The sequence below is a fragment of the Manis pentadactyla genome, chromosome 6 (genome assembly GCF_030020395.1).
Source record: "Manis pentadactyla isolate mManPen7 chromosome 6, mManPen7.hap1, whole genome shotgun sequence".
Taxonomy (NCBI): Eukaryota; Metazoa; Chordata; class Mammalia; order Pholidota; family Manidae; genus Manis; species Manis pentadactyla.
In genome coordinates, this window is record NC_080024.1 from 19,316,232 (window position 1) to 19,342,798 (window position 26,567).

Genomic DNA, 26,567 nt, shown 5'->3' on the forward strand with positions numbered 1-26,567 from the left:
AGGGCCCTATGGACATATTGCACCAGACAATTCTTTGTTTGGGAGGCTGACCTGTGCACTGCTTGGTGTTCAGCAGCATCGCTGGCCTCTCCCCAGGAGATGCTCATAGCACCTCCTCCCCAGCATGATAATAGAAAACGCTGCAGACATTGACAAATGCCCCCTGTGGGGGAGGGGGAGCAAAACCATCCCTAGTTGAGAACCACTGTCCTAGAGAAAGAGACCAGGCCTAGAAGACTCTCTTTGTCCTGCCCATGTGAAATTAAGTAATTTCTAGAAATGCTTTTTAACAACAGTGATGAAGTAAGTGTAAGGGTAGGGGCTGAGGGAAGATGCAGGGAAGAAAATACCTATCATATATTTAGAATATACAAAATGTACACATTTTAAAAGACCATTTACAATGTGGGTTTCTGAAACATGACACAGGGGATCTTCCCTGGGATTCTGATCTTTAGTGAGGCATGTGCGGTGACACTGCACAGTGGACCAGCTGTCACTGTGGCTTCATGTATTCTCAAAAGGGCTACCCTCCAGAAGTGTCCTCTTCTGGTAAAGTGTTTGCTGTTTTTCAGTTTCTCTGCACAAGACAAAATTTTCACTGTAGAAACTACTCAGCAACTTGTTAAAATTTATGGAGAATGTGTTGAGGCTACAATGTATTTAAAATGGTGTGCAAAGTTTGATGAAAGGAGGGAAGATTCCAGGCTCATGCGGGGCAGAAGGCAGAGCTCCACATTGGATATGTTGGTGCTGGAAGCCACATTCAGCACCATGATGTGCTTGTGTCTCCTGGCAGCTGAGACTGGTTGCTTGGAATAACTGGTTCAGTGGGAAGAGGCTTGGCCGAGAAGTCAAGAGCCCTAGGTTCCTGTTCTGGCCCTGGTGAGCTCCAATATTCTAGGATCTGACGATTGCTTCATGTGGTGGATTGTTATGACAGTGGTCCTGGTGAATCATGCCCCCCAGGGTCCACTTTTCCTTGTTGTGTCACTTTACAGGTGCTTCTATCAAGTGTTTTCCCACCTCTCCAACCTGGGCTGGCCTCGTGACTTGCATTGACCAAAAGAATGCAGAGGGAGTATTGCTGTGAGATTCAGGGTTAGTCCTTAAAAGGCCTTGCAGGTTTTGCTTTCACTCTTCTGGGACACTGCCGTTGGCATGTGGAGAAGCATGAACCAGTGTCCTTGAAGACTGGAGACCCCATGAAGAGAAAGACCCAAGCTTTTCTGCTGTTGTAGTCAAGCCTGGGCTTTGCAGACCTGCCCACCAAATGCAGCTGCTCATGAGAGCCCTGTGAGACGGACAGAAGACCCTTCCAGTAAACCCACAGAACAGTCAGAATGAGTAAGTGGTGCTAGTTTTAAGCTGCTACATCTTAGAGTAGTTTGTTACACATAATAAATAACTGAGAACTTTATTCAAAGATTGCTTTTAAGAAGCACCTTATAAGCAATCTCCTGCACATATACTCTATCACAGCAAGACCCTTTTCCTGTCACTTCATCTTTTCTCACAAACTAGAAAAGACTTTCAGGCTTTTTCCTTTTTCTCTGTTCAAGGGGCAATGTCTTCATATCTGTATTCATCACTTCTTCCATTGTTGGCCTGGGTCCTGTAGAGATACAATGAAGACATGAGACAAAGTCTCTTTTAATTTAGCCTCTAGTCTGGGAGGGACATGTCTCATGTGGCAACCACAGCTTTCATCTCAGGAGAAATTAAAAATTGTTTAGGCTGCTGAAGAAAATGTCTTCAGGAAGGAAAATGCCTGTTCTGACAGCACGATCAACACTGTGTAGATGCAGAATAGCAACACATGTAATCAGCTTGTCAGTAAGAAATTCACTGTACCTCAGTCTTTTTCTGCTTCCTGTTTTCTCTTCTGCTTTATCTCTAATTACTCAGAGAAGCTTAGACTATAATTGTTCTAACACATTCTATTTCCTAAGGAAACAGATAAAGGCCACAAAGACTTTCTGAGTTGCTCATCAACTGAAGGCCCATCTTTAGTCCAACAGACAGAAGGTCAGAAGGTCAGCACGTACAATCTTGGCATAGTTCCTGATTGCATTACTTTTTCTTCTTAGCATATAAGAGAACTGAACTGCAGAAATCAGAGAAGGAAGGACTGTCTTATGAGAAACACAATCTCCAATTCCAAAGATAATTGAAAGGACTATATCATGAGACCCTCTTGTGGAGTCATCATCTGAACAAGTTGGAATGGCTATTAAGGACATGGGATGTGTAATTTCCTGCCAGAGCAAATTGGAGGGCTCACACAATCCCATTGTCATTGACCTGGTTTTATTTTCCCTAACTTGGTGCAGTTTTAGGAAGCAGTTGAATTTGTTAATTATCTTTGCTGGAGGGAGAAATTTCGCATTAGTGAAGGTCACTGGTATTTAGTAGATGCCAACTTGATTCCTGATCAATCATATAATGTTCCCACTTAGGGATGCAATTTGCACTTCTTTCATGTAGGCAATTTCAAAAGGATAAAGTCATTTTAAAAATCAGAAGGAACAAAAAGAGCACTGTAGAGGCACACAAGCCTTCTTCTGCCTACTGTAATCTAACAGCACTGTAAGTATTAGCTAGAACAGTATCTCTAGTTAAAAAGGTAATATGTGATGAGTACTTGCTTCTCCTTTCTCTGACACCAGGAACACACGCTCGCATATACCAACCTTCTCCAAGCTCCATTTTGGACACATTGAGATGTCTGTCACTTATCCAAGTGGAGATTTTGAGTAGGAACTGGAATTTATGAGTCAGGAATTCTGGAAAGCAGACTGGGCCAGAGATGCAAAGTTGAAGAATGAATCATCAGCATACTGAGGACCCACTAGGTGCCCGGTTCAACAACACTGCATGGTGAAGTCGTCAGAAGACTAGCTTCTGGAGCTGGTTCTATGTAACTGTAACCATGAACCTGACTCTTTCCCTGTCTGAGTCCCCACATCCTCATTTTAGAATAAGGGGGTGGGATGAGGTGATTTCCAAGGTTCCTTCCAAAAAAACATGTTTGTGATTTTAGGATTCTAATTGTTAAAGTGTTCCCTATCCTCAAAGAGCTTACTATCCTGCCGAGATGAGCAGGCTGACAAGCTGGCCAGTCATAGAACCACAAGGACAACAGAGCAGGAGCCTTTTGCCCAGCAGTCAGCCTAACAGTGGGAACAACAGCATTGTTGTGGGTGGGAATAGTTGGAAAAACTTCCTGGAGGGCTGGGATGGTAGGTAGGTGGGGAGGGAATGGTATGGAAGCTTGGGAAGCTCTGGATTGGAGGAGAGGGGGAGACTCTACTGCAGATTTCGGAAACGGGATCAATGAAGGTACAGAGAGGAAGAAGGGCGTGTCATTCAAAAGGGTTTAACTGAAGAGAGTGGAATGAAAAGACTACTTAGGTATGAGTGAAGTTAAGGGAACGACAAAGGGCTGGTGAAGCACCCAGGCCTTAGCAACAGTGGGGAACCAATGGCATGGGAGAGAAAGCTATTTCCCAAACCTGGGCAGAGCTAGAGTGGTGGAAAAGGGCATGACTGACAAGAGCTATAGCCAGAGAGGACTACAAGGCAGAGAGGAAGCAGGGTAATAAAAGCTCCCACTGCTCTCTCTCCTGCTCTCCAGTCTCTAACTCAAATAGAAGGCAAAGGCAAGGGAGTCTTATAATGGAGTGCATAGAGGTGACCACCTCAAGGCACGGAGCGGAACAGAAGAGGCAGATGGTCAATCTTGTGGAGGAAGAGGGACAAATTGGGGAATAACCAGGCACTCAACAGCTCTAAAGAAGGAGGTTCATCAGTGCGGACTCTTTTCAAGACTTTTCCTCTGTCTAAACACAAAAGTTGCTTGAGTCTCCATAGTCCTGACTGTGAAATGGGCAGTGCTTATGTCATGACATGCAATGAGGATTGTGTGATATACATGGAAGGGCCAAGCACACTGGAGGCTCCATGTCTATAACTTACTTTCCTCTTCCCTGCACATGCTTAAATAGCCTTTTGACCAGACTTCCCAGTCTGGCTCTCCAAGCGACCTAATAGTCTTCAAATCTTGACTCTTTTCCTCCTTCAATTCACTCATCCATCCATTCATTCAATAAGGGTATATTTACCGAGCATCATGTATAATCACTGTAGACACCACATCAGACAATGCCGATGTGGTCCCAGCCCCTACTCCTTACCTCACACACCTGTCTCATCTCTTTGATTTGGGTCCCTGTTTCCTCCTTCTTGATTCTCACTGGTTTTATTTCTTCAACATCTCCCCACCACCTACCTCTGACAGAATCGTGAAAAAAACTGCCCTAGGAAGAGAACACCCTTGTTTTTACCTGGGGAAGCTGATACTTAACTTTTCGAGGATCACTAAGCCCAATAAGCACAAGAAGGCAGAAAAGTAGTCGGCTTTATTCTGACCATTCGTCCATGCCAGAATGAGTTAAACATCCGTGCATGCAAGAGAGAAGGATCTGCAGAGAAACAGAGATGGAAGGTCACTGAGAGGGACCAGAGCCTCTCTGAACCCTTGAGGGATACAGGGGTATCCTGAGATGACCGCAGCCAGAGAGACTCTTGGTTTCATTCTCAGTGGTGCTGCTTATTGCCTTGCAACTCTAATGATCTATGGGTCCGGTCAAAATTCTACCCTCTCTCTAGGATGCAGTGCTTTGATCTGTGACGTGAAGAGGTTGGACCAGATGACTTCTACCTTCCCATAGACTAACCTAGCTCAAGTATTTTGAGTCTATATAGTTGTGGGAAGTAATGAGAACTTTAGAAATGATTTTACGGTTTTGGATATTCTGGCAGCTCCAGTAATTTTTTAAAAAGTTAAAGATTCTGGGGTCTGGTAAGTTTTCCTTCTCAGCTGTCCCTGAATCTATCCTAGCAAAGATCCTACACAATTATCTTTCCACCAGGGGGCTTCAGGTCAGCCTCCAGATAATCAAACACTGTAAAGAGGGTGTGGATCAGGGAGTAAAAGCTAATTGGTGTACTGGAGTCTGAGCCCAAGGACTGGCTTGGTCCCTAAAGGCTGTAACTGACCTGGAGGTTTAGTCACTTCAGTAGCAAAAGAATCATATTGAACTTGATGAGAAGCTAAGCCTGGAGAATATAATAATCACAATAATAACAACTCTTTATTGAATGTTTACAATATGCCAGACACTATGCTAAGTACTGAATAAGAATCCCATTTAATCTTTGCAGTCCTCTGAAGTAGATATTATTATTCCTAAGAAATGGACGGCAAACTGAAGTTTAAAGGCTTAAGAAACTTGCCCCAAGCCCCTCAGCTACTAAGTGAAGGATCTGGATCTGGATCTGACTCCAAGATTCCTGAGTGACCGCCCACTATACTCTCAGAACCCCCAGTGGACTTTGGAAAAGCTTCAGTTCATCATGTCTGCCTCTGAGGGACTGCTCAGTAGGATCACAATGTTCCCAATTTAAAGACCTTTGGGATAAAGTTTGCAGATTTTCTGTATTCATTACCATTCATTACCCCATCTCTGACCAAGTTAATACCTCAGCCAGCAGCCTCCTTTCCCCTGTCTCCAGAGGTTTCTGGGCCATATTAATAGGTCTGGTTTACAGACTCACTAACTCCACATTCTCTAGCCATTTTCATTTGGTGTCCTATGTAAATTCTTTGGGAAGCTGCAGGAGGGGAAGACAGTAAGGTGGTTATAGAGGACAAAGACCAGGCAGAGGGAAATAGAAAATGTGACACATAAGCTCTTTATGCTACCCTAAGGATCGTTCAAAACCCAGTTACATGCCCTTGGTCATCCTGAAAGGGAGGTGATGAACTTGGGCTTTGCAATCAGCTAGACCTGGATACTAGTGGTAATCCTGAAGCCCTTCTCAGCTTCAGCTCCCCATCTGTACAGTAAGATATGAAGAAGAACCATCTAAGGTTGTTTCTAGCACTCCTGGCAGTCAAGCAGCTATAGGTTTCAGCACAGTGCCAGCCAGACACTGAATGCCCCACCCTGGTAGTTGCTGTTGGTAGTACTCTCATTGCCACCAGCTTAGCTCCTTCTCACTGACGCTATGATGGGTGAGAGGGGCCACATGCTTTCTGATACATTCAAAAGTTTGCCTGCTCTTGAGCTCTCTTTTAATGCCACTCCCCTTCCCATTTTGTGAACAGATATAGGCCCAGTTGCCTTAGGAAGAAGCGTGACTAAGCAATGTTAACTAAGCATGAACTGGTACAGAGGAGGAGCTGTCTTCATATGGAGCAGAGCATTACTTGGAGAGAGAAAACCAGTACTCACGAAAGAACGTAAGACTGTGCATAACTCCATGCTGTGCTGGTACAGAGAACAAATGCTTAAGTTGCTTAAGACTCAACTGACAGCTCATCCAAATCCCTGATAGATCTTTATCAGAGGCTCTAGCAACCTCAGGAATTTCATGCTTGGTTATATTCATAAATCATCTGCAGGAGTCAGAATCACATCGCTGGCATTCTGTGTGAGTGCCCTTACACGGGCAGTGGCAATGATTTGTGTGTGGGCAGTTGTTTCCATTTCCAGAGGGCAGAGCTCATGTTTGGGCTGGTAGGGTGTTTCCCACTCAATAAACAAAAAGTGGCCACAACAGGATTGGGGCAAAGCAATGAGGGGAAAGAGCATTGAACTAGAGGTCAGGGGACCTGAGTCCTAACTCCATCAGGACCACTAAATCCTTGATGACCTTGAACCGGTCCCTTGCCCTTCTGTTTATAAAATTAGGGAGGTACAACAGATAGGGGTTTTTGAGTTGTGTTGCATGGTACCCTGAGGTTTCTAGAAATTCTGGAGCTTCAAGGGTACCAGTGGAGCAAGGGGACAAGTGGGTGGTGGTTTGAGACTCTGGGTTATCCCTCTCTTATCTTTCCCTACCTTTAAATAAAGCAGCCCCACTTAATCTTTTTACATACTGAGGTTCTGTGGTAACTTTCTTGGAAAATCACCTAACTGGTCTCCTTCTACCATGTTCCTTTAACACAAGGTCAACCGAGCCCCACAAAAGTGACTTGGTCAAGGTCGCCCAGTGAGTGGCAGAGATGGTATTAAAGTCTCTTTTCTGATAATGCCCATAATTATTTGGAGTGAGAAGGGCTGCTCTCTATCTCCTACAGATTTGGAGCATATGTAGTTCCTAAATTCTGAAAGTAGACAATGTGAAGGTAGAGCAGAGAGTCGGGGCTGAGCATCCATGAGCAAAGCAAACCTGAGAATCGCTCTGACAAAGTCCACCTGGGCAGTGCCCAGTTGAGAAGCTGACCCTGGGTCCTTGATGACTCCAGTCCCTGTTAACAGAGCAGGTGAGATCCAAACCAGGGCAAGGAGGCCTACTTGTCATACCCTTCCTAGAGTAGTCATCACCTTCTCCACCTTGGAGCTTCTTAGCCTCTCTCCCAGAAGTCAATATGGCATGGAACCAAGGTCTCTTTTCCCCTCTTTTTAAAAAAATTAATAGATTTTATCTTTTAAAGAAAAACTGAGCAGAATGTATAGAGAGCTCCCATATACCCTCTCTCTATTCTTGCATCTGCATGGTATACTTGTTATAATTGAGCTGATATTGGCACATTATTATTAAAAATCCAAAATACACTTTAGAGCCCACTCTTTGTGTTGTACATTCTGAGTTTTGATAAATGCATAGTGTCATGTATTCACTATTACAGTATCATACAGAATACTTCCACTGCTGTAAAAATTCCCTGTGCTCCACTTATTCATCTCTCCTCTTCCCCTTTACCCCAAACTCCTGACAACCACCGATGTTTTACTGACTATCATTTTGCCTTTTCAGAAGTCATATAGTTGGAATTATATAGTATGTAGTCTTTTTAGACTTTCACTAAGCAATATGTATTTAATGTTCCGCCATATCTGTTGTGGCTTGGTAGCTCATTTCTTCTTATCACTGAATAACATCTCTCTGTATGGACATAGGATGCACCACAATTTATCTACTTGCCTATTGAATGATATCTTGTTCACTTCTAAATTTGGGTGATGTGGATAAAACTACCATAAACAATCATGTGCAGGTTTTTGTGTGGACATGTTTTCTACTCATTTGGGTAAATACATAGGAGCATGATTGCTGGATCACAGGTTAAGACCATCTTTAGTTTTGCAAGAAACTGTCAGACTGTCTTCCAGAGTGGCTGTATCATTTCGCATTCCCACTGCCATAGAATTTTTATTTGCTATTCAGTGTTGTTCCAATTAAAGAAAATCTTAAAATTACTAGCATGGATTTTGCTGTTCATTTTTATTGTGCCTGTTTTATGTGCAACTATGAGAACATTAACTCATGCAGAATTACTGGAATTACACAATTTGTATTTTGTAGTTCATGCATGCATATGTATCTCATTCCTATCAGAAGAGTGGGAACATCGAACAAAACTAACTCAAGTGTTTTTGATATGTGTACATTCAATGTAATAAGTAAAGAAGGACTCAAAAGGAGAGGAACCATGCTTTTCCCTATTCTTTTCCTTCTATGTCATCACTTTCAACATAAATGGTTGGCAAATATGGGGAGATAACATGAATAAGAAAGTTTCCTTGGCCATTCAATTTCTTAGAATACCATTGCCTTCTTTCTGCACTTAAAGCAAGTTGCTTTGATTGGAAAGTGTGATTTTGGGGGCAGTAAGCACCCCACTTACTCAGTTGTAGTTATGTTGATAGGGAACAGGAGTAGGGAATCCCTGTGCTCAGTGAGACTCAACACAGCCAGTTTCTATAACACGCTTATCTTGGACTCATTGAACTGCTATGCATGGTGTGTCCACTGGAAGTCGGTGGTTCTGGGGCATCCTGAGTACTCTGCGTGAACAGGGCAGCAAGGAATGGAGGACACACATGTTGTACCTATCTGCTCTGCTCAAGGGCACCCTCCATTGTGCTGTCCATCTTCACTTACAAACACAAGTTCAAAGATAAAGTCATCACAGGTTTCAAGATGGCTAGCAGAGCATTAAGTCAAGCACAGGGCCCTTCTGAATGTGGGGTGCTATGAGACGTCACAGGCTGAATGCCCATGAAGATGGCCCTGAGTTTCTTTGAGCCATATCTGCATGCAAATCACAGCTCTGTCCTGACTATTGTATTATCCCCTTCTCTCCTTTGCCCACACAAAACAAAAGTCATAGGAGCAGAATTATTCCTCTTATTATCTGCCTGATGTTCAAACCAGGGCCCTGAACATCATTCAGCATCCTCTTTGTCCCTCAAAGTCCACATTCCACCACCAGTTCCGTCAATTCAACTCAAAGCACCTCTTGAATCCCTATACTTCCCATCTCCATAGCTGCCACCTGGCTCAAACTGCAACCATTCCAATAGCTGCCTGATGGATTTCCCTGTTCCCACTTCTCCCTTCTACTGGAATCCCCAGACAGCTGCCAGAGTGAGCTTTCTAAGAATAAAATTTAATCAGGTTACTTTCCTGCATAAAATCCTCCAATGGCCCCCAGAGTCCTCAAGATCAAGGGTTATTTGGGTAGTGGCTTACAGATGCCTTCCAATCTGGCTCCTGATGTCCTTCCAGCAATATCTCACTATACCCCTCTCATTTTTGGTGCTCCAGACAAGCTGAGCAATATATACTTCTTTGAACATACCTTGTTTTTTCCTTCCCTCAGCTAATTTTATTTATCCCACCGAAGCCTCAGCTATAAGCCTTCCCACTGTCATGTCTATACCACCTCCATCATATACTGTTTTTAAAGCTGCATCATTATTACTTAGCTGCATCTCTCACTAGACTGTAATCTCTGAGAGGACAGGGATCTGGTCAGAACTGCTCTAGTGTCCCTAGCACTGAGAACAGTGACTGTCACATAGTCATCACTCCGTAAAAATAAGCTGAAAGAACAAGCTCCCCCTCAGCCATTGTGTCCTCATATCACAGGCCAGTGAGATAAAAGTTCCCGAGTGGGTGATGGGGTGAAGTGAGTGGCACCCAGCCCATCTCCTCATTTCCCTGGGCCCAGCTTTTGCTAATTCATTCATGTTCCTTAGCAGGGTGTTCATGATTCTTTAAGGGAGTTTCCTGGGCAAATGCTTAGCAACTTTCCATTTGTCAACCACAACCCAGGAGGCTGGAGGCCACAGAGAATTACCAACCTATATGTGAAATCAGAGTTTTCGGTATACCCCCTCTACCTAGAGCATACTTGTTTGGCTCAATCCCTGATTTTTTCAAGCAGGGTCTTCCTAATCTGATGAAGCAATAGAGAGAGAAAAGGAAGTAGGATAGTGTATGTCATTTCCATCAGAAAATGTTAACATTGCACACAGAATGGTTAATCCCTAGTGAAACAACAAGAATTTGCTAAAAACTGATTTTACACTTTTTTAAAGCACCTCAGATTGTTGCAAAACCTCTGTGCTATTTTTAAAAAAAGAAAGAAAAGAAAAAGAAAAAAAAATAGCAGTTTGAAGTTGGGAACAAAGAGTCCCAGAATAGTTTCATTTCCCCACCACAGTCACTGCAAAAGAATCCTTTGGAAATGCTTTTTAGCTAACAAGCCTATTTACTTGTCTTACTCGGTCTTTGCAACAATGCACACATTCCTTTCAGTCTTTGATACCAAGGCCAGATCCTCTGCCTCCTTTTGACATCATCCTTGATCTCAGCCTCCGCCTCAGCCACCTCTCACACTCACAGGCCCCACTTACGCAGGCTCCACTCCTAGGACACAGGGCCCTGGGAACTCACACTCACACGGCCGTCTTGGCTGCCCCCAGAGCATTCTTAGCTGTGATGGGTCTTGTTCTTCACTCTTGATTTCCTTCAGAAAGTTGCTCTGTCTTTGATGTTCTGCACTTTCACTATGGTATATCTAAATGAATATTTGATTTTATGTATCTAGTTTGGGTTTCATTGTGATTCCGGAATCTAAACATTCTCACCTTTCATCTGTCCTCAGACACGTTCCCTTGAAACATCACCTCACTTCATTCTATTTTCTCTTCTGGAACTCAGATTAGATATACATTAGACTTTCCCATTTTATCCTCCATGTCTCCTAATATCCCTTTCACAGTTTCCATCTCTGGGCTCTATCTGGGTAAATTTCCTAGATTTACCTCCATGTTCAATAATTCCTCAGCTATGTCTAATCTATTTAGCCTGTTCACTGAGTTTTAAACTTTAATAGTTCTTTTTTTATTTCTTAGAAAAAGAACTACAGCCAGTCCCCGACTTACTTACGATGGTACAAAAGTGATACACATCAACAGGAACTCAACTTCACGTTTTGAATTTTGATCTTTTCCCAGGCTAGAGATATGTGGCAAGATACTCTCTCATTGTGCTGAGCAGGACAGCAAGCCAGAGCTCCCAGTCAACCACAGAATCACAAGGGTAAACAACCCATACGCTTACAACCATTCTATACCCAAACAAATATTGTTTTTTTCCATACAGTATTCAACAAATTACATTCAACACTTTATTATAAAATAGTGTTAGTTGTATTAGATGATTTTGCCCAACTGAAGGCTAATGGAAATACCCTGAGCATGTTTAAGGTAGGCTAGGCTACACTATGGTGTTTGATAGGTTAGCTGTAGTAAATGCATTTTCAATTTACAATATTTTCAACTTATGTTGGGTTTATCAGGATATAGCCCATCATAAGTCGAGGACAATCTTTGTTTTATTTTTTTTTAATCTGCCTGATTTTGCTCACTTTCTAGATATTTTTTGTTTCTAAAACCTTATTTTATGTTATTAGTAAGTATATGGTCTCCTACAAAGGTTCTGTGATTCTCTAATCTGGGAGGCCTGGGAGGTCTAGTTCTATCGTCTGTTTGGATCTGTGGACACATATGTGCTCATGGCTTTTCCTCTTGTATTGGGTGATTCAGATTGTGAGCTCATCTTCAGCAGGGCTTTAATCTGGAGAAACCAGTACAATCAAAGTGTTTGCTTCTAAGAGTTATCACTGCACCAGACCAAGTTCTGTGTTATTTCTCAGCCTAGGTTTCTAGGTTATACAGGAACTATTTATTCAAAACCTCAAACCCACTAAAGACTCATGCCAGTGGTTTTGAATTCTTAAGGGACACATTTTTCCCTCCTGACCTAGAGCTCCATTCAAGATAAACAAGCTTTCTTCCCACTTTTCTGTGCTAGAGATTGACTATTTCTGGCCTACAGTTTTTTAAAGGATATTGTCCTTCCAGGGTCTTGACTTTATGTGGAAGTTTCGGTGCCAAAACTCCACCTCCCAAAGGCTCAAGATCTTGTTTCTTGTACCCAGACAGTGCTAAAACCTAAACCCCAGTGTGAATAAGACTAGGTCTAACAGCAGCACCACACTTTCACCTCCACAGTAACTGAAAAAGACACTCCATGCACTTAATTTTCTAGTTTTCCATTCTCTCTAGGTTTCTGGCTCCCCAAGATTTTTTTGTACACTCAGGTGGCATTTGTTTATAACAGGTAGCATCTCTTGTTTGTCAGCACCAGGCACCATGCTAAGTGCTTTTACATATTAACTCATTTAACTCCTGTAACACTCCTTGAGGTAGGTGCTATTATTATCATTCTCATTTTCACATAAGAAAGTTGAGGCAGAGAGAGGTAAAGTAACTTGCCCAAGGTAATGGCTAATAAACGAAGAAGCTCAGAGCTGAAACTTAGGCAAACTGGATTCAGAACCTGTGCTCTTCATGAATCATCTATACTGCTTTCTTATTTAGCAAATTTAGGTGTTTTGTAATGGGAAACTATTTGACTCCACACTGCAGTTTCATCCTGTTTTCCCCCAACATCTAAATCAAGAACAACTAGGTGAATAGACATGCTTTCTGTCAAACAGGTAGACATCTGGCAATTTTTACTAGATGGTCTCAGAGAGAAAAGCTGAAGCCTGTTCCTCAGGGGAGAAACCAAAATCTGGGCTCTATCACAGGCACTTCTGCTTGCTCAGAGTAAATGACTTACCATTGGGGAAATTTTGGTACATCAGCACTGTCAGGAAATTTAGAGACAGTCTTTTCTAAAAGTGACCCATGGACCATCTGTGGTTAATGGACCATTAACATAAAGTATTTCTTAAAAATGCAGGTCAAGAGGCCCTACCCCAAACTTACTGAATCAGAACCTACCATTTTAAATAAGCTCTCCATCTAATTCTAATATACACTGCAGTCTGAGAACCACCATTCAGCATTTGCTTTGGAGCCCAGCATGGGTCCAAGTTCCTCTTCAAGGTGTGATTAGGACAGGCACATCAAAGCCTCCTTACTTTCCCTTTATGATCTGGTACTACAGACTTCATGCTCAGAAGAGGAAGCAAGCCCACAAAGGGTGACCCTCTGCTAGGGTCCCATTGCACCCAGGTTCCTCCCAGCATACCAAGGACCACCCTATGATATAATTAATTGTCTTGACTGCTTGTGTATCTCCCTATATTAGTTTGTGAAGGTAGAAAATATTCCTCAGTCAGCTTTTTCTAGAGCATAACATGGTGCCCAACATGTAGTAATCACACAATGTTGAATGAATGGATAAATTGATTTGCACTGCTAAAGAGCCACCTGCTAATTAATGATTCTATAAGGTCTAGAGCCCAGGTTTTAATTATGCCAAGAAGCCTTTAAATCTTTTAATCCTGCCATTCCAGCAGTCACTTTTCTCCCATTCTTTTGGAGGCAGATGGAATTTCCTTTACCAAAAGGATGTCTGAGGTATAGGGCAACTCCTTCCTTTTCACCCCACTGTGCAGGAAGTGCTATCCAGGGACCTAACTGGGAGGGAGTGAAAGTGAAAACAGATGGCAGCAAGCCATTTAGAAGCTGAGATGTGGGAAACATTCAGAAGCACTGTAGCCTCCGCAATGACTGAAAAGACCCAGTGGCCTCCAGGGAAAAGTTCATGACTGTAGGCCCTTGAAGGCAGGGAAGCCTGGCTGAGATGAGAGTAGGCTTCCACCTGCCTTCCTCCTCCAAACATGACCTTTCAGTCTGCAGGCTTGCCTCCTTGTCTCTGCAATTCCAGGGGAGCCTGGCAAGGAACCCCTGTATGAGGGGAACTAACCCCAAATTCCCAGTCAACACTCCCAGGGGACAGAACATTCCAGCAGACTTATGTCTCTTCAAGGAATATCAGCCCACACTCCTTTCTTCACACCAGGATTTGCCCCAAAATCTCAGTGCCAAGTTTAACCCCCTTGCTTAGGGTTGCTCTTCCAGAAAGAGGAGAAGCAGTCCCCTGAGGTCTTATCGTTTGTTTCTGTGTGAAATGTTTTGTTTTAGTCCTTTCTTTGTGGTAGGCACTACCTGGATTCCTCTTCAGGTTACTGAGATGAATAGGACTTGGACCCCACCCTGACAGTTTTAGACAGGAAGACATTCACACACATTTAACACACCCCTTGCCAGGTCATCATTCAAGGGGCAGTTTCAGGCTCACAGGGAGGCCTGGCCTTCTCCTGCCTGAATAACTTCAACCCTTTGATGTCTCTCTGCAGGTGCCACACCTTGGGTGGTGGTGGTTTAGTGCTTATTGAGTCGATGTGACGAGAGACACCAAAGCTCTGGAGCTGACCTGCATGCTTCAGCGCCACAGAATCTCAGACGTCCCCATAAGGTGCCCCACACAGCAAACTAGAAACACTTCACTGAGCCTACCTCCCTCACACCGCCCCACTCTCGCTGTCTCTCTGCTGTCTGTCTCCCCTGCTTCACCTCTGACTCACACTTGACTGAATCTCTAAATTTTCTGGAAGCTTCCTGTGATGCTGTTACAGGGTTGTCACAGGCAGAAATGGACATCTCCCAGCCACTACCAGTCACGCTGCCTCCAACACCCACAAAACCTCCAGGGGAGTAAGGAAACCGGTGAGTCCTCACACCAAACACCAGGTGGTCTCCTTAGCAGTTTCCTGTCCATGAACACTTGTGTCCGTTCAAATGTATTTATTTATTTAAAACAAAAGGGAATCTACTGTCTCAAGTGTAAACTGAAAACTCCGGGCATGGAGCTGAGCCAAGATGCAGGGAAATTATTTCCCTGGGCCTGCATCCCTCTCTCCTCGTCTCTCAACCCTCTTAGCTACGTCTGGCTCCATCTCGGTTGTTCTCCCCTGTGGTGGCAAGACCCCGCAGCAGTGCAAGATCCCAAACCCTTCCGTTCCAATCCCTAAGCAAGTGTGGAGACTGGCTCTCATTAGCGTGGATGGGGTCATATGACCACCTCTGAACCTATTACCATTGCCAGGAGGTACTGTTCACCTATTGGCCAGGCCTGAGCTTCCTGCTACTCCTTCTTGGGGGTGGAGTCAGCTCCATCAGGACCACGTGGGCAGGAAGGAACGTGGGCTATGAAGCTGTAAGTAGAGCGAGTGAGTGCTGGTGGGCAAAAACAGCACATGTCTACAACGACTAACATCTTGAGCACTAGAAACACTTCAACTACAATATTTTTAGTACTAACCTTATGAGGTAGATACTACTATCCACCTTTAATGCTAAGAATATTACTCCAAATGGTGAAGGGGTAACGTCTCCCTGATTTCAAACATTCTCATTCTGTTTGCCTATTAATCTCTCCCGGCCACAAACCACTCAAACTTGAAAATTCAGTCTTCTTCCACCTCGTTCTCCCTTATCCCCGACATTCAATCCTTACCAGCCCGTTGTTTTTCCTTCACCCCCAGACACGCAGTCTCCGCTCCATCTGTCCTTGCTCTGCTGTTCTGCTGCCCCTGACATAGGTGGCCTTTATTTCCTCTCTCCCAAGTCAAGACAGTAGCTTCCTAGGGGACCGTGTAGTCCCTAACAGGATTCCACATTGATGGGCTCGCAGTGGACACAGCTCATAACCTGACTTTTTTTTCTAATCTGAACCAACATTTTAACATTAGGAGATTCCTCAAGCATATAACTATGTTCAGCTTCTTTGGAAAATTAGATCTGGCAATATTAAACTTGCCTCTCCCCCTGCCAATAGTGGACAAAACTGCATCCATGCTTCAGTTCTGTCAGTGTTCCCAGGCCCCCTGTTGTGCTTCTTTTTACAAGTAAAATTAAAATACTTGAAGAAGTGTTATATTCACAGGTTTAAAAATCAGAAGGTACAAAAAGGAATAGAGTGAACAGTCTCCTTTCAACTCTTATCCCCCTCTCGTTGCCTTCAAGAGATATATTGGATATAAGACCAAATACACACATACACATTTATACTATTTATTCCTTTTTTTACAACATGATAATACATTAAATTCCCCGAATTTTACCTTGCTTTTTTCTCTTAATACTGTCTCTTGGAGTTCATTTCTATCCACAAAATCTTCCTTGTTTTTTGTCTTTTTACAGCTGGATGTAATTCCATTCTATAGATACACCATCACATATTTAACAAACACCCTATTGATGAGTTTTTGGGATATTTCTAATCATTTGCTACTATAAGCCTTACTGTAACAAATAAACACATACAGGTGATATTTCACAAATAAATACAAATAAATTCTAGAAGTAGAATTGCAGGGTCAAAGAGTATATGCTGAAATGAAGCTTTTAATTACAGGGGGTAGAACATGATACCAGGATGATTAAAGGAGGCTCTTGATACACTACACCAGCTAATCCATATGATGTCTTCCCTCCCCATCTTCTGCCAGACAGACCGTTCCAGCAAGGCAAGAGTTTATCTGTCTTATTTATCCTTGCATCCTTGGCATCTAGAACCATGCCTAGAATATACAGTCAATAAGTAGTTGCTAAAGGAAGGGAGAGAGGAAGGAAGGGCTATTTTAAATAGAGGCTAATCCTGGGGCACAGTGACCCCAAAGAGTTACTGCACACTCAATGGCCCTGATTCTATGACCTAGTAGGCCCTCTAAAAGTCTTCAGGGTACAGCAGAGGGAAAAGTAAGAGTCACTCAATCCAAAGTTAGGCAATAGCAGAATGAACATGTGTCCTTTTAAGACAAGAAGCCCTATTAGATGCCACTCTCCTAGATGGCCTGAGTGAGAACAATAGTATGGGAGCCAGTCTCTCTACTGCAGCAAGGGAAAAGTGGAGCTGGAGATAGAAAGATGTCCACCAGGTGAAAAGATAATCAATAACTCTGGCCTCATTTTAGTTTTAACTAGATCCACACTTGCTCTTCAGCTTGGCAGAATGATGCTAACAAATGCCTTTCCTTTTCATAGTGGTATTCCCCAGATGGCTTCAGGAGTCCCTGAACGGTATGTATTTGGCACAAATCTACACACAGGATCTTTAAGAGCTCTTAGCCCTAAACAAATTCAATAAAAAAAACAAGATGAATAGGTCTTGGCAGTAGCTAGAATTTTCTCCACACCCAGTATAGATGCTTGAAGCACTTTTAAAAAATGGAAACCACCAGTGGGCCCTCAGTGAAATCTGTTGAATATATGAATATGGAAAGACAGTGTTGGATTATATAGGGGGATTATATGACAGGTTTGAAAATGTCTTCCCTCCCAACCAGTAAAATCAGTCAAGTTTGGGAGGAGGAAGAAGAAGGACAAAGGGAAAAGGGAGACAGGAAAGAGGCTGATGATCCTAAAATGAGGGCAGGAGAGCCATGAGGGAAAAAGTTTTCTAATTCTGATTCAGTCGGAGAATGGGGGAAAAGTTGAGGTAGAGAAAAGAGGGAAAGAGAGAGAGGCGAGAACTGGGGATATATGAAGACCTGCCAGGCTACCAGGGCACCTTCTCCCCAGGCTGCAAGGAGAGAATGCCTAGATCCCTCTGAATCTCCATCTTGGAAAAAGCAGGCCTTCCTACAGGAAGAACACAAAAGCCCACAGGAGGCTGCCCCCTGGGAGGTTATGGAAATAGGGGCTGCAGGCAGGCTGACTGGAGAGGCGTTTTGGTAATGATTTGCCCTGGTATGTGAAAAATTTTTCCTGCTTAGATAGTTGGCAAACATTAGAAGCAAAATGGAATTTATTAATAGAATATATTTGTCAAGGATTGTTCTCTCCCTCCTCCCTCTATTTTCCCCTTCCTTTCTCTCTTTTTTTTCTCTTCTTCCCAGGGTGGAGGACTTTATCCAGTTCTTTCATCTTCCTTTGTGGTTTGGATCTTTAAAAGAAGAGGGAGATGGCTTTCGGGTACACCCCCGGCCCTCTGACCACAGGGCAGCTTCCTTCTCTCCATGCAGGTGTCAGCATTCTGCTCCAGGAAGACCACGGACTGATATGGAATTGTCTTTCCAGAGGAATTCCTGCTGTTCACACTGACATGGGCTTGGACCTCCACAGACCTGAGTTTGAAGCCATGGGCTACCACTTATTAGTGGTGTGGCTGTCATCTTTGGGGCTTTCATTTCCTTAGGAGCAAAAGTATAGGGGATGGTTCTTATCCCTTGCTATTGTTGTGAGGATGAAATGGAAAGTGTATGTTAAGTGGCTGTTACAGCATCTGGTCCAGAGTAAAACCTTAACAATTGTTAGCTCTGTTTCTTTTGATAGAGGACAGAGACCCTGGTGGCAACCAGCCTACAGGGTTACTCAACTAAGGATTAGAATATGGTGGCTTTAGGATTGGTTAATAAAGGAGAGTTAAAACCAAGCCTCCATAAAACCCACACAAGTATCCTACTTTTTACCCCAAGATCATAGAAGAAGAGTGGCTACCAGCATTTGAAACCAGACCATCTGGTTCCCCAAACTGCGTTCTTAACTATAATGAATGCTCCTTCCCTGTAGCATCAGTGAAAGGGAACCATGAAATCAAATCATTCTAGAAATTGAACTTAAGAGAAGTTCAATTCTAGACACTGAACTTGAGAGAGATCATCTTTTTCAGACCTTTTGTGCAGAGGAGGAAAATGAAGCCCAGAAAGGGTAAATTCTCACCCAAGACCACATAGCTGGTGATGGTAAAGCCAGGACCAGATACCCAGCATCTGGAATTTCAGGTAAGTTGTCCTGCCACCAAGAAAGAGAGGAACAGTCATATCTGCAGGGGAGAGAGACTGCTGGCTGGCCACTGCCCTTGAGAACTTCAGGTCTTTACTTAAACTACCAACTGGGAATTTAACCCCAATTTAATCTTCCCAAAACACAACAAAAATTTCAGCCACCCTTGACTGGACATCAGCCGTGAGGGGAGCTTCAGGGAGCATTCACCATGGGGGCTGAAGATGGAGGACCCCTCACGGAGCAAATGGGAACAGGCTTTGGACCATGTGAAGCTCATCTCTAACACCAGAAACCAATGTTAGGCACTTAGTGAAGATGCAGAGGAAGAAGGACCTGCAGGGTGTCTCTTTCAGGGTCAGGAAACACTCATTTGCAATGATCCTAAGAAACCATGAGCTGGACTCCATTTTTTTCCCATCTAGGCAGAGCCCAGCCACACCTATATACATAGGGTCAGCCATACCAGGTCTTAAAATAGTGACAACATCTGCACCCCTTGGTAGATAACTGCTACTCTAAGTCCCACTAGTGCCCCTGGATACCCACTCTCTCTCCTGGTCCTTCACACCATCCCCCCAGTACAGCAACTAAACAGTTAACACTTGCCCCAGCAGACATGTTCTAGGAGTCCCACTCCTGCTTTCAGGGTTGGTTTTCTGTTACAAATGGTTTAGGACTAAACTCATTCTTACTTTTTTAGAATAGTTTGAATGTACCCCCAGGTGAAGCTACTCTAATGGAATGAGGCATCTAAACAGAGACACATGGGGTCCATCTTGGGTGGCTCCCCAGGGGACAGATCCTGCAAAAGAAATCTGAAGGAGTAAGAGATGCAATTTATTGGCTAAGAGAAAGAGGGTTTGGAAAAAGCTCTGATTAAGGGGCAATCCTCCTGCAGTATGCTGGGGTTTAAACACAGGGTTCAGGCGCCTTGCACATCCCTCTGCCCTCAGTTGCCCTCTGGGCCCCTTGCCTGCTACAGACTCTGAGGGCCAGCCTAGCAGCCAGCAGCCACATTATTAATAGTCCTTGATCTGCCGGACTCCCTGTGGTTTCCAGGCCAGCAGCACCCTCCCTCCTCTCATTGCACACGCTCTGGGGCTTATGCTCCTAGACAACACGTGCTGGAAGAATGCAGGTCAGAACAGCCACAGAGGGCTCCCCAGCAACCCACAAAATCCTCTGCCCAGCAGGGTCCTCCAGAGGCCATCCAGGCAGGGTCGAGGGGTAAGAGGCTTTTGCCAAAATGCAGACGTTTTGCAGGGAAAGAGGTCCAGTAACTTTCTGGGGTGGTGTCCCATACCTTGTGACAACTGGGAAAGGATTCCTTAAGTCTGTGTCTTGGTTCCTGTTATTCAAAGAGAGAAAGAGCAAACTGGAACAGGGAGAAAGGGAGGGCCAAAGCCCATTCACCTTCGCCTATATTGCTATGGAAATGTGTGGCCAGATTGCAGCTCATTTCAGTGGCTCTGAAGCTGGACAGTCCTGGGTTCACATCTGAGCTCTTCCCACTGCGAGCTGTCTGACTCTGGACAGGTTATCTAACCTTTCAGAGCCCAGTTTCCTCAGCTATGAACAGGGATAATAACTCAAGGTCCTAGTAAGGATTAAATGAGGTAATGGATGGAAGGCATCTACCCATGTGACTATTGTTAGTTCCCTTCTGATCCTTCATCATATTAAGTTGGACAAGAAAACAAAAACTACCTCACAAGCCATTCAAATATTCACACAATGAGTACAGGAGTCTTTCTGTTGGCTACATACATCTCACATATCTTCACCTGTTCTTTTCTTCTCTTGGTTTCCCCATCTTTTGCTCTTCCCTAGGATTAAAAGAGTGAGAGAGATGCTCAGTCAGTCAGGAGATGTTCCCAAAGATAAGCAGACATTTCAAAAGGGATGATTTCTGTCATTTTGTACTCCACATCAGAAGCCTCCCAATGCTCAGTGTTTAACGTGAAACTTCCACTTCTAGGAATCAAAGTGAAAACATTCAAAGATTTAAAGGTTCACAGATATAAACCCACACATATGTGGTCAATTAATATATGATAAAGGAGCCATGAATATACAGTGGGAAAAAGATAGCCTCTTCAACAACTGGTGCTGGGAAAACTGGACAGCTATATGTAAGAGAATGAAACTGGATTATTATCTAACTCCATACACAAAAGTAAACTTGAAATGGATCAAAGATCTGAATGTAAGTCATGAAAGCATAAAACTCATAGAAGAAAACATAGGCAAAAATCTCTTGACTATAAACATGAGCAACTTTTTCCTGAACACTTCTCTTCAGGCAAGGAAAAGAAAATAAAAAATGAACAAGTGGGACTACATCAAACCAAAAAGCTTCTGTACAACAAAGGGCACCATCAGCAGAACAAAAAAAGCATCCTACAGTATGGGAAAATATATTTGTCAATGATTTATCTGATAAGGGGCTAACATCCAAAATGTATAAAGAACTTATATGCCTCAACACACAAAAAACAAATAACCTGATTAAAAAATGGGCAGAGGACCTGAACAGACACTTCTCCAAAGATGAAATACAGATGGTCAACAGGCACATGAAAAGATGCTCCACATCACTAATAATTAGGGAAATGCAAATAAAAAACCACAATGAGATACCACTTCACACCAGTTAGGATGACTACTTTCCAAAAGACAAGAAACAACAAATGCTGGTGAGGATGCAGAGAAAGGGGAACCTTCCTGCACTGTTGGTGGGAATGTAAACTGGTTCAGCCACTGTGGAAAGCAATATGGAGGTTCCTCAAAAAAACAAAAATAGAAACACTGTTTGACCCAGTCATTCCACTCCTAGGAATTTACCCAAAGAAAACAAAATCCCTGATTCAAAAAGACATATGTGCTCCTATGTTTATTGCTGCACTATTTACAATAGCCAAGGTATGGAAGCAACCTAAATGTCCATCAATAGATGAATGGATAAAGAAGATGTGGTACATATACACAATGGAATATTACTTAGCCATAAAAATAAAAGAAATCCTCCCATTTGCAATAACATGGATCTAGAGGGTATTATGCTCAGGGAAATAAGTCAGGCAGAGAAAGACAAATACCAAATGATTTCACTCATTTGTGGAGTATAAAAACAAAGTGAAATAGCTGGAACAAAAAAAAGCAGTAGATTCATAAACACCAAGAAGGGACTAGTGGTTACCAAAGGCAAAGGGTTGGAGAGGGTGGATGGGAAGGGAGAAAGGGATTAATGGGCCCTATACATCACAATCACAACATAGATAGGTCACTGGGATGGTAGTACAGCATGGAGACTAAAATTAATGACTCTATAACATCTTACTACATTGATAGACAGTGACTGCAATGGAGGGGTTGAGGGCTTGATAATATGGGTGAATGTTGAATCACTATTTTATGTATGTGAAACCACCATAAGATTGTATATCAATGGTACTTTAAAAAAAAGACTTAAAGGTTCAAAGATTTAGAAATTTATATATGAGAATATAACCTATAGCTGTCTATTTATCTACACACACATATGTATTTGAAACATGTTTATTTGACATTGAGGTTGTGTCAGCATATTAAACAAATTAAATAAATATTTATAAGTTTATAAATATTTATTTATGCTAGAATATTGTCAAGCAATTAATAAATTGAGTTTGGAGAAACATTTATCGAGAGAGAGAGAGACTTAAAATATAAAGTAGTACAGTGAAAAGTCAAGACACAGAACCATATTTATGGCATGATCTCAAATATTCAGTAGATGTTTGAGTACAGATAAAAGGCTGGAAGGAAATTCACCAGAATGTAAATTCTGGCCAATTCTGAGTGCTAGGTTTGGAAGCGAATTTTATTTTCTTCATTACAAAAGTAGTCTGTGTCCATTTGAAAAATGTGGAATAGTATAACCAGAAAAGGTTGACTTTAATTTTAAAAGACCTTAAAAGAAGAATGGTTGGTTTCCAATTGACTGACCACAAACATCAGCATTTGAAACAATCACATCTTCTTCTGCCTGCTATGCACTTCCAGTGTTCACAGCACTGTCCTCTGTATACTCCTGTACACATCACTCACATGTACATGCACATATGCATGCAAAGACACACATGAGCACACCTGCACTCACACACATACACACATGTGCATTCACATGCACATGCATACCTGCATGCACGTGCACACACACGTGCACACACATGTGCACATCCTGGGATTTCACCAAGGTATGCAATCAAGTCCCTTGGGAGAGTTGCAGGAGCCTAAGGCTGAAAAGGTGTCTGCTGGAAGGAGGGAAGAGGGAAAAATAGAAGGAGGTGGCGAAAGGGGATTATGAGGGAGATGTGAAATGAGAAGGAAGGTGGAATGGGCTTCTAGGAATGAAATTCCTACTAATCATCGTCTTCATTCAGAGATGCGAGCTGAGAGTGTTTGTCAGAGCAAGAAGAGTCTATAGGATGGTCGCGGAGGCTGCTACTTTAAGAAAAATACAAGCAAATGTCTGGGAGGACTTGAGAGGTTCCCCAGGGCGAGGTATGCCAGGGTTCTATTTCCCACTAACAAGCAGCCCCACAACTGAGTGGCTTAAAAGAGCAATAAGCCCTTACCATGCTCATGCTCCCGCAATCTGGGCAGGGCCTGATGGGGCAGCTCGCCTCTGCTCCACATGCTGTCAGCCAAGGTGGCTGGATTTGGGGCTCCAGGATGGCTCACTCACAGGGCCGGCATATTGGCACTGGGCACACAGCCCGGGCCAAGGGTTCTGAGCACCAGCTCCTCTCCATGTGGGCTTCTCCTCTCCACGGGCTGCTTTGGCCTCCCCACAGCACCGTGGCTGGGTTCCAACAGCAAGCATCCAAAGAGACAGGAAGTGGAAGCTGCCCGTTTCTGAAAGCCTGGGCCCAGATGTGGGCTATATTCATTTGTCAAACAGTCACCAGGCCAGGTTCAAAGGGAGGGAAGACATCCCACCTCTCGAGGGGAGGAGAATAAAATAATATGGGGTCCATGCCTTAAAACTGCCACAGAAGTGCACAGACAAGATCAACTCTTGGGGTGTTCTTCCAGGCCACCCAGTTTACAACCTCAGGGCACTCAGGAAGGATGGGTGGGATGAGTTTGTGGGGTAAGCAACATGATACCACTTCCACGAAGAAGCAACCTATTCTGGCCTAGGAAAGGGAAGCCCAGTGTCCCTCTTTGATTCACCTTCCCAGCCCTCACAGAATGATCCCTCCAGCCCCAGAGCTCTCCTCCTTCCATGCCCCCTCTCCCTAACAATTCTCAACAATTTCCCATCCCAGATGATCCCCGGGGCCTGGGTAAGCAAAGGGAATGTGCTGTGACTCCTCAGAACCAGCTTTAATTCCAGAAAATGAGAGGGACCACTCAAGTGTGCTAGTAGGAGAAACAGGTTACTTTGTCTCTGTGGAAATGACGATGGGGAGGAAGGTGGGTGCTAGGTACTTTGTCCAATTGCATGCAGCCCTGTGGGACTGATTTTAACTCCTATAAGCCCCTGACAAAGGACCTCACCAATGGAGTCCAGACCCTCATACTCAGAGGAGGATGCTGAGGCTCAGAGCAGGGAAGAGGCTGGCCTGGAAGAGCTGGGGTCCAGTTGTCCTAACCCGAAGCCCAGAGTCCCCTCCCCTAACCTCTCTTAGGGCATGTTCATCCTTTTCTATTTATGGAGCTTCTACTGTGAGTGAGGCACTTACATGCAGAGGAGCTCAACTCTGATGAGAAAATGTTTCCAATTCAGCACCTCCACCCAGAAACCCCTAACAGGGCATCTAAACAAAGAGGGCATCTCCTCCAGAGAAGCCAGCAGCTGAGAAGAGATCTGCAAAGCCAAGGTAATCTGGTTCCCATTCCTGAGCTCAGCACCCCACCCAGCCTCACCCAAAGTGAAACTTCTTCAAAGTCACCAGTGCATCTTTCGTAAAGGTGGGAACTGCTTTCTCTGACCTGCCCTAGCCAAGGCTGATACACTGCACCAGGGCTGCTTTACACAATTCACCATTAGGTCAAAAGGATGGTGCAGGAGGCTGTGACTCCACATGCCCCTCCTCTCACAACACACCACCCCAAGGGCCTCACACCCAGGGTCAGAAGCACAGCCCCAGTGGGGTTTTGCTACCTCACTTGAGCATTGTGGCTATGGGAATAGTGAATCCAGGTGTCGGGGCACAAGAGCCAAGAGCATTAGAGTTCTCCTACGGCCATGTAGCACACCCGACGTGGTCACCCCACATGGCTGTGCAAGTCATAACCTGCCTCCAGGCACCCAGAGACAGGGGCAAGTGCAGGCTGAAATTCTGCTTGGACTGACTTGCCCCGACACGCCCCTGAAGGCAGCAGGACCCTCTGCCCCTCACCCTTCCCCACTGGCAAGCAGAATCCACCCTCCCCATATTTCTGGTTTACGACCATTTAACAAATATTTATTGACTATTGACTATGTACCTGGAACTGTTAGAGACTCTGGGAGTAAAGTGAAAAAAAAAAAAACAGGCAAACAAAAGCCCTGACCTTGTGAAGCTGGTGATCTCATGGCGGAGACGGTATGACATCAGGGTGGCATAGGCTGTGAAGGACAGTGGCGAGGCGGAGGAGGGGAGATGCGGGGGGCTGCTGTCGACACCCTGACCTGTGACCGGGTCTGTGAGGAGGCGATGTCTGAGCAGACCTGGACGGAGCAATGGAGCCATGAGGAGACGCGGCAGCAGCAAGGCTCCGGTGGAGGGGCATCAGCACCCACACCCTGAGCGCAAGGAGTCTTGGTATTTGAGGCTGGAACGAAGTGAGTAAAGGCAAGAGAAGGAGGAAATGAACCTGAAGAAATACCCACGGGCTCCTGCGCTCTCTACACTGGTGTAGACCCTAAGGGGCGAAGGTGCAGCTGGCACTGGTTTAGAGCTGACTAGGAGTCAGGCATCTCTCTTACTCAGTTCTCAAAACCACCCTCGGTAGGCACACGTACACTCAGAAAAGTTACCAGATCACATAATATTTAGAACTGAAATTGGGATTTGAACCCAGGAATACATGATTCCACAGCCTATTCTGTCTCCACTATGACATGTCACCTCCTAAAAACAGGCCTTTTCTTTTTAAGAACTGAGCTACTTTTACCTAAGCAATTACCGTATGAGACACATTGACCCACTGTCTGAGCATTGGACAAACCCACGGCAAATGCCTGCCCTTTGGGCACCAGCCTTGACGAATGCAGACAACAGACTCGCTATTTCCTGTGCACTGATCCCTTGCCTTCACCTCTTCCCAAGGGTTAAGAGGGTGGTGGCTTGTGTGGCCGTAAGATACTCAGAGACCAGAACAGAGGGAAATAGGACTGCTCGATGGGCCTATGACCTCTCCTCCTCCAGGTTCCTGAGCCTTTGAGACCCAGCTTTCTTGGAAACAAAGGAAGATTGAGGAGGCAAATGAAGAGATACACAGGGGCAGAGCCACAGAAGCAGGGAGCATGGTGCCCTTTTTAGAACTGCAGAGAGCTCTGTGTTAGTTCTGTGATAATGCTCCAGAAACCTTTGTATCTAGAGTAAATATCTTTGAGAATCAAGGTCAAGGAACTGAAGAATG

The 26,567-nt window shown here is 44.1% G+C and overlaps 1 long non-coding RNA gene across 1 annotated transcript; it reads right to left on the reverse strand.

Moving 5' to 3' along the window:
- Position 1: 1 nt before the first annotated feature.
- LOC118927614 (uncharacterized) lies at positions 2–26,567 on the reverse strand. The gene is made up of 3 exons (XR_005030898.2): positions 25,497–26,567; positions 10,756–10,879; positions 2–1,615 (listed from the first exon to the last, which is right to left on the reverse strand). It is a non-coding gene; the product is annotated as an uncharacterized LOC118927614 (long non-coding RNA).